Source organism: Halyomorpha halys, unplaced genomic scaffold (assembly GCF_000696795.3).
Source record: "Halyomorpha halys isolate HHAL.00 unplaced genomic scaffold, Hhal_1.1 Scaffold241.1, whole genome shotgun sequence".
In the NCBI taxonomy this organism is placed as follows: Eukaryota; Metazoa; Arthropoda; class Insecta; order Hemiptera; family Pentatomidae; genus Halyomorpha; species Halyomorpha halys.
In genome coordinates this window covers 1,085,540-1,100,195 of record NW_027105010.1, presented here as the reverse complement: position 1 = coordinate 1,100,195, position 14,656 = coordinate 1,085,540, and the positions used below count along the sequence as shown (strand labels likewise).

Sequence of the window (14,656 nt, the reverse complement as noted above, 5' to 3'; positions counted from 1 at the left end):
TATATTTCATCCGTTCGTTTTTCTACCGATTGATTGAAACTTACATGTGTGTGAGTAAGCGAAATTGAGTAATCAAAATATACCCATCAACAGATATTGACGGGCATATACATTTTTCGTGAATAATGGCGTGCCAAAGTATTTTTCATGGAACAATTTTTATTCCATTATAATTAAAATTATATTCTATTTCAACCGGTATTATTCTAAACATTTCTAATAAAAAAGCTGGAATTTTATTTTAATAAAAATATTTATCATTTTTTAAATAAAATATATATATCCACGAATCAAAAATCAAAGATAAGCAGATAAGTATTTAAAAATTATCTAATGTATTCCTATTAAAATATATTAATTAATTTCATATTTCTTTAATGTTATGAAAAATAATTCTTTTATTCAAATATTGCTTAAAATTAATTTATTATTAATTATTAATTAACTATAAAATATATTTGGGGGGAGGAGGGGATTGTGCGCAGGCCTAATCGATGGTCGGGCGGATAGGGGGCTCAGTGCTGCCCACGGGGGCTCACCTCACCCATCCTCTCCGAACCCTTCAAGTACATCAAATTATTTATATTTTATTTTATGCTTATCTTAGATTTATTAATAATTGCATGGTATTTAATGAACAGTCAAGTCCACTCTCACTAATAAAAAATATTCAAAGTGATCTGAATCGAAACTAAATTAGTTTTGGGTTAAGAGCTAACGGACGGTTAGAAATAAAAAAAAGAATAGAATAATTTAAAGAAATTGTCTAATTAATCGTATAATATATGAACGATTTTATATAGAGTTGGTTGTAAAAAGAAAGAGTTGGGATTTGTAATCAAGTACTCGTGATTACTAATTGAACTACCAGTTAATCCAGTGTTAAAATGAATTATTTATTTTAGGCTTCTAATTGAATTACTTATTAGTCCAGTGCTGTTATGACTTATTTATTTATATCTTGTTTCTAATTGACTCGCTAATTAATCCAGTGTTAAAACGATTTGAGTTTATTTAAATTCCCTCTATTGTTGGATGGACAGTGTTTTGTTTAAAATCATTTTATTTTCATTGTACATAAGTAAAATGCCTAGTTTTATATTTATGTCTGTTAACTTTTTCGAATATCGAAACGAAGTACATTGTAGCTAGAAGCGAAACGTTTTAAAAAATCTTAAAGACATTTTCCAAAAATTGAAAGGGATGCTTACATCATTTTCGCAGCAAAACCTTCATTTCTTCTTTGGTTATTGTTGTCATTCATACAGGTTGGTCGTGGAAGTTTGAGAGTCTCTTTGTCACAAAAGCTTACACATTTTTTTTTTATTTGAAAATAAATAGATTCAGAAATTTTATATTATCGAATTTTGCTCTTATTTTAAGATACATAGTTGAGAAGTTTTTTTTTTTATCAAAAGTTGATAAAAAACAAGAATACGTTCCCATATTTGAAAACAATTATTTTTTAACAAATTAAAATTCTATTATATAAACTAATTCAGTTTATTCCAAAATTTAAATTTCCACCTGTGAAATAGTTATACAAAGCAACATTTTCAATAAAAATTCAGCTTATATACATGAGATGCCCCTATAATAATTTTCTAAAAGTCCTTATTGACTTTTGATAAAAACCTCCTCAATAATAAATTTTATTTATAATTATAACTTTTTAAACATCCTATAATTTTTTTTTTTTAGTAGATATTAGTTTTTATGCCTTCTCTGCCCTCACTTTCATTCCACAAAAGTCTAGCATGCTTGCTTCTGAATTGCATTTGGGTTTGATTTCTACTTCATATTTTTGATTAGGTGCCTGATAGTTTCGAATTTTGCTCTAGATTTTTTTTTAAAGATATTTTTATATTGCTATGGTTTTGATATGAATGCTAGGATCAAGGAAATTTAGAATATAGAGGATTTTCAGGCTGACAAGTATTTCGTCGTATTCGAAATGCGCTGCAATATGTTTGAATTTGAAAATAATTTATCTGTTTGAGTTTTATATTTCTTTGGATTATGTCATTTCCAGTCGTTGACTATCACGTACCTACATCCTCTACAGTTGCAAGTGTACGAAAATCTATCCTCTACATAGAAATTATTCGCCATGCATTTCCTTCAAAGAATTGTTTACTGGACTAATTGCCTGTCTTGGTAGTTAAATTTGATTTTATTTAAAACAGTATCACTACCTTAAGTCTCCGAATACAAAGTTAATTTATAGAAATTCAACGTTTTACCAGACTCAAGCATCTTCAGAGTTGAAATTATTACATTTAGAATTTTAAAATCTTATTATTAACTTTATGCCTTCAGCGAATGATATACTTGTTATACCATTTCATATAGTTGGTAAAATTATAAAACCATTGATCAGAATACATAGAGATCGTAGAAAATCTCATATCATAATAGTTAATCTTACCATATTGATAAAAATTTGTCTTATAGCTTATATTTAATAATATGATTTCAATGTTTAATGTTATAATTTTGACATTGTCTTAATTTTAAAAAACATTGAAAAGTCCCTGATGATCAATTTTAACTTTGAAGACTTTAGTTTGCTACTGAATCTGCTTACGAAATTATATATAAACTACGCTTGTATTATATAAATTATATTTAAATTCATTTTATTTGAATGATAATGTCACGGGAACATTATAGTTTTACCAAAAAAAATATTATATTTAAATGATACTGAATATATTGTTCAAGAGAAAAAACTATCCAATTTGGAATTCAGAATTATTACTTTAGGACGGAGGTTTCCTAAGTGGGTTTCTCAAGCGTAAGCCAGAGGTGCCGCGAGCTAATGTCATTTTATCAGAATATAACAAAAAAAAAAGAAAAAAAATTAAAATAAAATAGCAAATGTAGAGTTCAATAGCATTTATTTTGCAATGTTTTTCTTCTTCTTGTCCTACATAGTCAACTGCTTTTACGATAATTGTGTCGATATTTTTTTTAGCTCAACAAGGCTGCCGTGAAAGTTTTCTAGTTCAATAAGGCCGCCACAAATGTTTTTTTCGGTGAAAAAGTTTGGGAATAGTTGCCTTAGGATGTAAATTGTACATTAAAAAAAAAAAGAAATCTTTACATAGCAGTAAATAATAAAAAAACAAAACTAAAAAACAATATTAAATAAATGAAGACAAAAGAGAATACATCTCACATCAATAGTCGATAGGAGATCCGTCAACTTGAGACGGCACTTAACTCCTATACACCTTTCATAATGGAAGATTTTCTTTTACAAAGTTTAGGGTAAATATGCTGTCTCTTGTGCCTTTTTAGACTGTTGATGTGAGATGTGCTGTTTTTTGTCTGCATTCATGGAATATTATCTTTTTATGTTCTGATTTACTGGTACTTAAGAGACTTAAACCTTTATATTTTGAGTAATCTAGTTATATTGTGTCATTATTTTTGTTTCTATTTTTCGTAATTATTAAAAAAAAAAAATTACCTCTAAACTCACAAAATAAATTATGCAAATACTCAAGAATTTCTTTACATGGAGTACATTTTTAATGGTTTAAAATGCATTGATCCTGCGTTTTAATTTAAAATTTAAATATAAAAATTAAAATTGTTTATTGATTGGAGATGATCGTGGGGGGGGGGTGGGTGCGGTCAGCAAAGAAACAACATAAATAAACCAAAAAATATTTATGCCGATGTTTCGACCTGATTTTCAGGTCTTAATTAGGGCTATAAAAACAAAAAGACAACAACCATCATTCAAGGGAAATATATATATATTTATAAAATAATAATAATACAAATATATAAAATAGCATTAATAATAGACTAAACATTTGGAAATATAGATAATAATGAAATGACAATATAAATTAGTTGATTAATAACTATGGACAAAGACAGTGGTAGATTGATTACATTATTATTTATATGTATATAAATAATAATGTAATCAATGTACTGTCTTTGTCCATAGTTATTAATCGACTAATTTATATTTTTATTCCATTATTATGTATATTTCCAAATTTTTAGTCTATTACTTATTTTATTTTATATATTTCTCTGAATGATGGTTGTTGTCTTGTTTTTATAGCCCTGTTTAAGACCTGGAAATCAGGTCGAAACGTCGGCATAAATAAATATTTTTTTGTTTATTTAAGTTGTTTCTTTGCTGACCACACCCCACCCCTCCCCCCCCCCGACCATCTTCTCCAATCAGTAATCTATGGTCAACTATCTACACCTCATTAAAATTGTTTATGGAATTAGGTGGAAACTATAGTTCTGACATACAGTAAGCGCCTCGAGGTTACATACAACTGAATGAGCTGGTCTATGTGATTTATGACATCAAAGATAGTGATGAGATATCTTGGTATTCGAACCACTAGCTAGAAAGGTCACGCTGTCATTTCTTTATCTGATACTTAAGATATGGGAAATATCTTGGTTAATAGCAATATGAAGTCATCACTACTGGAGATTAAGGCCGTTCTCAACAGTTTTATATTGGCATAATATTGAACAGTGAATAATAAATATGTGAAGTGAAGAACGAAAATAAGCAAAACTTATTTGTTTATTGAGTTCAGACGTTTCGGATTGCATTTCAGGCCTGTAAGAATTATTATACTTAAATAATTATATAAATTATCAACTATCGAAGAACTTATTCCTGAATTGAAGGCTTGAAATTTAAGCCGAACTCAATAAGCAAATAAGTTTTGCTTATTATTGGTTTTAACTTCACGGACCTTACCCGAGACCATTTTCCCCTTATATAAAGATCTGCGGTCAGGAATAAACTCATCTCTAAAGAATTAATGACTAGCGTTTGAATGCTATATTTCGGCTTATAGGTTAACATTGTTCAATAAAAAAGTTGTTTAAAATAGTTCCACATAAGACGATGGTTTAGTTGCATGTATCCATAGACAATTTCATACCAGTAATTTTGTTCCAATATAGTGGAATTCTTAAAAAAACACAAAAAATAAAAAAATTATGGTCACTTAAAAGTTCTAATTTGTGTCAAAAAGTTTCTCATATCTTTGCACTTATTTTTTTTTTTTCGTAGTTATATTAATTATTACCATTAGACTCGAATCACACCGATTAACAGAAATTCTGTGTCTTTACGTCAAATTCGTATTCCTTAAATGAAAGTAATAAAAAAAAAAATTTACAAGATAAAGTTTGCTTTTGTAGACAATAGAACGATTTCCGGATTATAAGTTAAATTTGAACAAATTTTTCAAACGTTACTAAATAAAACCAAATTTAATAAATTAAATATTTCATTTTTGTACTTTAATTAAAATTTATTGATTAGAACATTTGTTTTTCCAATTTGCTCTCTCAAATTCAATTTGTCATTATTTTTAATTATCCACCATTCAAGAAAACGCTCAATGGTTAAACATTATTTTAAATAAAAAATGCTAATAAAATGAAATGAATAAAATTTAATCAACTGTAATAATTTTTAACTTTTTTTAAGTATTAATTATTACAGTTATAAATTATCTATCTATGAATTAATTATAACTGATTTAAATAGGTTCCTTTCTAAAATAATATTTATAAAAAAAAAATGTAATTACAAATCATTTATAATTTCAACCCAGGTGAATAATACGAAATTAGCCGTTAATTACCAGTATGTTGATTTTATGACAAAATTAACTGAATTAATATATTTATAATAAAGCAATGAGTTTCAACTTAGCCATCTTGTCCCTTGACGTATTGTACACTTGAGAGAAGCTTTGTGACAACACTAATTTTTCGCATCGCTAGTATCAGGTTCTAATTTTCGGGTTGAATGGACACTGAAAGCCTTGTGTATTCCACCCCGTCAAAGCTATTAATAAATTTGAAATTATTAGTAAGCCAGTAATAAACATGTTTATTACTGATTTAATGAAGTGTAATGTATTTCAAGTAAAGATGAAAGTCTACGTGATAGATGACTAATACCGTTGAACTAGACGCACTCAGCAAATGACTTTTCCAACAAGAAAGGTCAATTAACCATTTTTTTTTACAGCTCATAAATCTTTAGGACAAGATTAATCAAAGTTATGTACTGACATTAAATAGATAAAAAAATACTCAGTAAACAATATGAATGCTGACTTTATAACAAGCCAGCAAATCTTAACTTAATTTCTTACCAATTAATCTAATTATTTTAAAATCGGTTAATTATTTTATCTATGATAATAAGTTTCAGTCCTTTAAAAAAAGTAAAAAAAAAAAAAATATCGAAATATTTAAAGGGAATAAAAATCATGATGTATTTTAAATTAATTATATTATGCCTATATATTATAAGTTTCAAAAAACAATTATTTGACTGGTTATAAGGACACTAAGCTGTATTCCTAACGCAGTTGGGCAATACAACCTCTTCAATAAATATTGAATTGTCATATTCAATCCATCACAATTTTTTTTTTCTATTCTACAATTCATTTTCAAATATGACCATTAGATAACAGATGTTCATTTTACCGATGTACCAATAATTCGATATTATTCTCATAAGGTGCTTACTCTTAATATATTGTGATTTAGCGTCAATGAAATTTATCGTTAACTTTGCAAAAAAAAAAAATAATGACAATTCAATTGATTTCCTTCTTTGCTACGCACGTGCTGGATTTTCTAGTCAGTGCAAGGTAAGACTTTGTACCACATGAATTCTTTACGCCCAAGGAGTGGATCGTCTTCCTCTTCCCCCTAGTAAATTTAAAATATTAATTACGTTAATCGAGAGTGTACCCAGAATCAAAATTGGGGAAGGGTAAGCCATGGTCGTCCAGGTTGTCACATTTCAATACGGAAAACGCAAATGAAACCAAAATTTTAATAAATTTATATGTAATTATAGCAGTGCTTTATTGATTGAGTTGCTTGAAATTTTTTCCCGTTTTCAGGAGTGGGGGGGAGCAGCCCCCTCTGCCCCCGCTGGTTACGCCCTTGGCTTTAATCTTGTTAGGGCGTCCTGATTTATGGTTCTCCGGGCCCTTCTCCGAGATTTTCATTATCTAGTTTACAATGCGAAACCAACATGAAGTAATCAGTTATGTTAAACCATACAATTAAAGTGCGTGGAATTAATTCGGAATGAGTTTATAAATTATATTAAAACATCGTCCAATAACGCTGAAGGAAGAGAATGCCAGAACATTTGTTTGTATCACTTATTTGACGAAATTGTTTGTTATTTAAAGTCTGTTTACACGATGCTTATTAATCCCATTATGCAGGCCAATCAATGTCAACTACTGTTATATTTTATATTAGTTATATTTATTATTATTATTATTTTTCTCTCTTCATCTTTTTTTTCTTCAAATTAACTTTTTTTTTTTTCTATTAGAGGGCAAATTATTATTTTGTTAAATCTAGGAATGTTGTTATTAATTTACTTTTCTCTCTTATCAAGGATTATTATTTTTATCTATTTATTTTATCACTTTTTTTTTTAAAGATAACGTTGTATCTAGTTAGGGGTGTCTTTTGTACGAGACTATATCCCCATAATCAATTGTTAAAAAAAAAATTCTGTTATATCAACCATGTAAGGCCCATCAGGCCAATCTGGTATTAAAAAAAATGACTGTTCTAACAGAATGACCCATAATATAACTATATATGTATATATAGTTGACCGTAAAAATTGATATATAGGAAGATGGTCAGGGTTGCGGTCAAAAGTGAAACAAAAATAGTTTACAATAATAAAAAATAGTTGTAAACTATTTTTGTTTCACTTTTGACCGCAACCCTGACCATCTTCCTAAACATAATATAAGTAATTTAAGAATTAGAATTTTAAAATAATATTTTTAAATATAATTTTATGTGAATTTGCTCTTTTAACAAGAGCATAAGGTAAGGAAGATGGGGTTTGGTTACTGCCGCGTGGTTCCCGGCCACGAATAGGACCACCGTACCCATGCGTGTCGTAAGAGGCGACTAAAATGGGGTTTGGCTCCATGAGCCGGTTAGGGACGATGCTTTTCTGCATCAACATGCAAACAGACAAATTTTTCTTTTGGTTTCACTAATAAATTTTAGTGAAGAAAAAGTTTTTGAATATCGATCCGTAAACAGTATAAATAATTATTTATATAGTTTTCTAAAGATAATGTCTGGTAGATGTCGGCTATGCACTTAATACCATTTAGAAAAAAAGGAACTTAGGTGTTTTAGGTTCTGTAGTTGTTTGTTTACTGGAATTGTTAATATAACATACTATCCATGATGTCAATGCAAAAGGTTGACATTAAAAAAAAAATCAACTAGTCCAAACATCGAATTTTGAATTCATATACCTTAAATTTTATTTTTGAAGTAACGTCATTATTCAGAACAATAAATTTATTTATTTATTTAATGGAATTTACAACTGTACAAAATAATAAATAAAATAAGTAAATATGTTGTATGTTTTCTTTACACTTGAAAATCTTCATAAAAACAAACAAAACACCCATTGGTGGTACTTCAAGCATTAATTTAAATAAGAAGGTCCCGTGGCCATCTTCTTTTCAGACGCATCAGAGGATTATCAGGGATTGTTAAAGATGAGAGATTAAGAGCTAATTGGTTAGGATGGTTAAGGAGTTTGGAAAGAAAAGACGCATATCTATTTTAGTCCAATCTGCAACGAATAGGATGTTAAGGTCTTTGTGGATGAGTTTATTTGTAACGTAATAAAGAGCATCAAGGATTTTACGTAGGATTTTGAATTGTAAGAATTGGATGCGGGAGGAATTTGATAGTTTGTTTGGTAGAGCCCCAGAGCTCAGTTCCATATGTCCGAATTGGTCTGATTGTCATAGTGTAGAATAATTGTTTGTAGTGAATGGGAAGTTTAGAGCGTTTGTCAAGTAGGTGTTGAAGCAAACAAAATCTACGAGCAGTTTCTTGTCGTTTCTGTCTTGTATGTGGAATCCAAGTAAGCCTCTTGTCAAGGTGGAGTCCTAAGGATCGAATCTGCTGAATGGATGTTATGTGTGTCTGTAATGCATTAGTAGGGTCGTTGTTTACAGACAGTATACATGTGTCATCAGCGTATGTTGTTAGGACTGTGTTAGGGTGGGCTGGGATATAAGGTGTATAAACCGTATAAAGAATGGGACCTAAGATACTACCTTGAGGAACACGGGTGGACTGAGAAAAGAGAGATGTACATGTTTTTAAAAAGTATTTTTCACACGTTAAAACCCTTCACTTAAAAAAAATCAAATTATCTACAGCTAATTAGCTAAAATTAATTATATATATCGGACCAGTATTGGTGAAACAGAAGAAAATGTGTTGCACACAATCTCGATTGAACGGGCATAGTTTTTATATATTATCAACGTAACAATGAATAGGTAATAATATAATATAATATGAATAGGTAATAATATAAATGTACTATATAATACAGTAATAGTAAATTATAATAATATTAATATAATGTTCTAGATGGATAACAATATTTTATATTATTCTATGAATTATGCAATTTATCCAGAGTCTGAATCGATTTATTGCTGATGGCACATTTTATAATGTATTCATCAACGTCTGGACAGATTGCTTTCCTATTTTAAATTGTTTTCTCATAAAGTATGAGTCTAGATCAGATATCAGGAAAAGTTTATCTTTATTAGGACATTAAAGATAGTCTATTGAATCAGGAAAATTGAAAAAAAAATTACACAAAATATATTGTAGTTGAGATTAACTTAATACTACAAAAATCTTTAGGAGACATTTAGGGAGAATTTTGATTCATGGTCCATTGAAATTGTGGATTTAAAAACGAAGATTAGTCATAATGAAGAATAATCTAGCATAAATAATGAGAGTGTATTTATCCGTAATGAATTATTATGAAATAAATTTCCAGGTCCCCATTTAGGCAACAATGCCAAAACTGGGATTGTTGAACAGAATATAAATACCATTTATACGATCTCCTAATTTTTAAAATTGCTTCTTAACATAAGTAGAGGGTTTAAATTTTCTTTATTTATTTCTTGAAATTTACAGTTGTATTTAATTTAAAAATGCAACTAATAAACCTGATTAATGTATATTAAGATGAAATATTTGGAAAGAAACTAATTATATGTAGCACTCCAATGATATTTCTAGATTAGAAGGTCTAGAGGCCATTTTCTTTTCTGGCGTTTCGGGGAATCGTCAGAAATGGAAGTCCGATAGTTTAGTGGAGTCTCTACTCCTTAAGTTCAAATAGGCCTTATAATGGTCATGTAAATCTGTATTTATTACTTGATTGAAAAGGTGTACCACTTTTGTTGTAATAGTCGGAATCAATGAGGGCCTTCCTGCCGTTTGTCCAAATTTAGTCTTAGGTAGCAGATCTGTTCGACAGGAATAAGTGGAAATAAGTGTGCTTAAGGGAAGTCCACAGGTTTACAACAAAGGGTAAAGGTGATTTGTTGGATTTTATTAGAATCCTCCCCCTTTTTAACACTATACTTCAAGGATTCTTGTATAAGAGAGGAGGGTTTAAAATTGATAAAAAAAAATCTGGTTTTTGTCTGGCCTTCTTGATTTTTAAACTAAATTCTAAGAGTAAAGGGTGTCTATAGCATTTTGATGTCTAATGTTTAAAAATGGTAAATAGCGAAATATTATCAACCTTTTTGATCAATCTATGCACACGAAAAGAGAGATAAATGCTTTGTTTGGCCATGCTGCTCAAATACATTGGGTTGCTATAACACACAGAGTGTCCATCAATACATAGTCAATACACGAAATACAATACACTTAAATAATTCTTTTTGTCCAAACAAACATTTTTTTTCTTTCCTATATACATGTATTAGTTTTACTCCTTTTCGCACAAAGGCAAATAACAATTTACCAATACATTATTCCCTCTTTTTCATTCCTTCATACCTCTCCTCTCCACTGATCCGCAACAAACTTTCGATCAATTTAGCAAATTTAAAAAAATCATCAATAGAAAGCAACAAAACAATCATAGCAGTGGAACAGTTTAAATAAATTTATAAAGAACTAATAAATAAATTTAAAAAACATATAAATGAACAAATAAATAAATTAGAATACACAAATAAATAGGTTAAAAAAAAACTAACATTTTTGTTTGGAATAGCAATGTTAATAACATAATACCGGTGTAAACACTAGGCGTCATATGTTGATAACAGGTGTATTTAATAATGTTATCTTCAGTTCAAATCCTTCTTTAGTGTTATGTTAATTACAGTGTCCTGATCACAAAGATATTATAAACATGATAGAGATGTCGAACTTGACTCACTCCACTGATAATTTCTAAGGCTAAGTGGTTTTGAACTCTATTGACACCGATAGATTGAAAACATTCTTGCGATGTTATTTTCCACTTTTTAAGTGCTTTCGAATTTTCCACCTTTTTCCTAATCTCAATTTTAATGTAATTAATATCGTGGTTTCGCGACTTTATTATCAAAACGAAAACGTTATTGAAGTTCAACTAAAACCTTAAGTTAGTTCTAGTGGTTATTACAGCTGTGTTTAGTAGTCAGTTATTAAGCAATGCGTTTTCGCTATAAAGTTATTTTATTATCTTCTTAACAACAAGTTGAGGCTCTATATATCATTAGCGGTCAAGAATAAATTATAAATATATATAATTAGTAAATAAAATAAATTATTATAATACGGCAAAATGATACTTCTAAGACGGTACTAAAATAGGAATGAAACTGAGAACAAAATTATTGAAAATAAGCATTAAGCGATTGTCAATTGAAATACTCACAGGTTTTATTGGAGAAAAAAGTTATTACTTACCAAAATATATCTTTTATTTAACTATCTATTTATTTCCTAATTCCGGTATAGATATATTGAGTCATAAAAAGTAATTATGCCTTATATATTTTTAATACATGAAAATAAAGAAAAAAGCTAACTCAAATATTGCTTTTAATTAATAATTTTTAGTAATACTACTAATTTATATTTTTTTTTCAAATTTTCATTTTTATATTTAAATATAAATTGCTTATAGTACTTAAATATGTATATAAATAATATTTGTATAGCCTGTTTTATATTTTCTTATTTATGTGTTTTACATCTGACTTCTTTTTGAGTTTGAAAACCCATAAATTTATTAAAGTTGTTGATATTGCATATCTTATTTTATTAAAAAAACAGAATTTAAAAATGTTTGAATTTGAATTGAATCCTAAAATCGAATAATGAAAAATTCATCTGTTTCCCCATCCTCGTCTTTTCTTCAAACATATTGGGCCAATTTTATTGATGTTGCTCCTCGAAACTAAACACTTGTTTTATTTTTTTATTTAATGTTATTTAAAACTGCACAATTAATAAATACATTAAGTAAATACGTTGTATGTTTTCTTTACACTTAAAAATCTTCATAAAAACAAAAAAAACACCCATTGGTAGTACTTAAAGTATTAATTTAAATGAGAAGGTCCCGTGACCATTTTCTTTTAAGACGCCTCGGAGGATTATCATGGGTTGTTTAGGATGAGAGATTAAGAATTAATGGATTAGGAGTTTGGAATGAAAAGACGCATATCTGTTTTGGGCCAAATCTGCAATGAATGGGATGTTAAGGTCTTTGTGGATGAGTTTATTTGTAACGTAATAAGGAGCATGAAGGATTTCACGTAGGATTTTGGATTGTAAGGATTGGATGCAGGAAGAATTTGATAGTTTGGTAGAGCCCCAGAGCTCAATTCCATATGTCCGAATTGGTCTGATTATCATAGTGTATAATAATTGTTTGTAGTGAATGGGAAGTTGAGAACGTTTGTCAAGTAGGTGTTGTAGCAATCGAAATCTACGAGCAGTTTCTTGTCGTTTCAGTCTTGTATATGGATTCCAAGTAAGTCTCTTGTCAAGATGGAGTCCGAAGAAGTATTGAATCTGTTCAATAGATGTTATGTATGTCTGTAGTGTTTGTGATGCATTAGCAGGGTCGTTGTTTACATACAGTATACATGTGTCATCAGGCTATGTTGTTAGGGTCGGTTGGGATGTCAGGTGTATAAACCATATAAAGAATGAGACCTAAGATACTACCTTGAGGAACACCGGCGGACTGAGAAATGAGAGATGAGTAGGCTAGGTTATGATTTACTTTAAAGGTTCTATCAGAGAGGTACATGTTTTTAAAAAGTATTTTTCACACGTTAAACCCCTTCAGTAAAAAAAAAAAAATTCAAATTATCTACAGCTAATAAGCTAAAATTAATTATATATATCGGACCAGTATTGTTGAAACAGAAAAATTGTGTTGGTTTTTACACACTATCTCAATTGAACGGGCATAATTTTTATAATTAAACTTATTAGAAACAATTTCCTGCCTCTCTGGCTGAAACTGGTTGCTCATTTTCATGATATGGGAAGGTGATTGTCACAGGAACTATAAAATTGAAAGATTAAATACCTTAAATTAATATGTTACAATACCTAAAAACCTACTAGAAAATATTTTCCTTGATATTTTATTTGTCCAAATAGCAAAAAAAAAACTAATAAAATAAACCTGCAATGAAGGTCGGTTACTGCACTCGCTAACACTAAGGATATCGTAACATCTAGGAAAAGTGGCATCCTTATTTGGAAATGATACCGTTTCAGATTCTCTACTTCCTAGAAACATGAACCGATACTCAGTTACTTATTAAGCCTTTTTGGGAAGTATGATTACTCAAGACTACCTTGGTATTATCGCAGAGCCTTAACCTTTTTATGGGATTTTGCTACTGGAACTACCGTAAAACGTGGTAGGTAATCTTAGCCGCGTGGTATCCGGCCACGAATAGGACCACCGTACCCATGCGTGTCGTAAAAGGCGACTAAAATGGGGTTTGGCTCCAGGAGCCGGTTAGGGACGATGCTGGTGAGCATCACTATGCAAACAGTCAAACTTTTCCTTTTAGTTTAACTAATAGATCTAGGTGACAGTAAAGTTTACGAATAAACTCAGTAAACATAACAAATATGTTAAAATCGTATTTACGGATTGCTAGAAGTCCCGGTTAGGGACGATGTTGAGCATCATTGATGTGCGAATAGTACAATTTTGGTTTCACTTGATTTTGATCACTAAAAAACTATTTTAAATCATCTCTAAACAGGAAGAACCGACTTAATTGTGGAGGGGATTACTTTGTTCACATCGTTATCCAGCTTTCGGGATCATCATAAAAAAATGAACTAAGTATAACTTCATATATATTTGTGAGCGGGCATGTTGCAACTTTTGTGTGATAAAAAAACCTAGTGCATCCGAATTCACAATTGAAAAAAATATATAGGATACAATAGATTTGAAATAATTAGAACAAAAGTAAAATATTCTGTTTTTTAATATCGACCTCACGATTTTCCCAATACATAACAGCCCACAGCCTGGCCAATATCTCGCTTTGAGCAATAATTTCAACCAAGAGTGTATTATTAACTAATTAAAACAAATATATATGTATTAATTATGAATTATTGTTTTTTATATAATGTCCAAGCTAAAGAACACTAATTTATCTATATACCAAAATAAACAAAACTTCACTGGTGATTGTCAATCGAATATTTTTTGTTTAATCATTTTGGGTTAATTTATAGG

At 29.4% G+C, this 14,656-nt stretch overlaps 1 protein-coding gene across 1 annotated transcript in view; it reads left to right on the top strand.

Moving 5' to 3' along the window:
- Positions 1 to 521: 521 nt before the first annotated feature.
- Positions 522 to 14,656, top strand: part of LOC106680077 (very long chain fatty acid elongase 4) — a 255,148-nt gene continuing 241,013 nt past the window's right edge. Inside the window, exon 1 of the mRNA XM_014419543.2 lies at positions 522 to 566. The gene's annotated coding sequence lies outside the window, so the exon portion shown is untranslated. The remainder of the gene's footprint in view (positions 567 to 14,656) is intronic.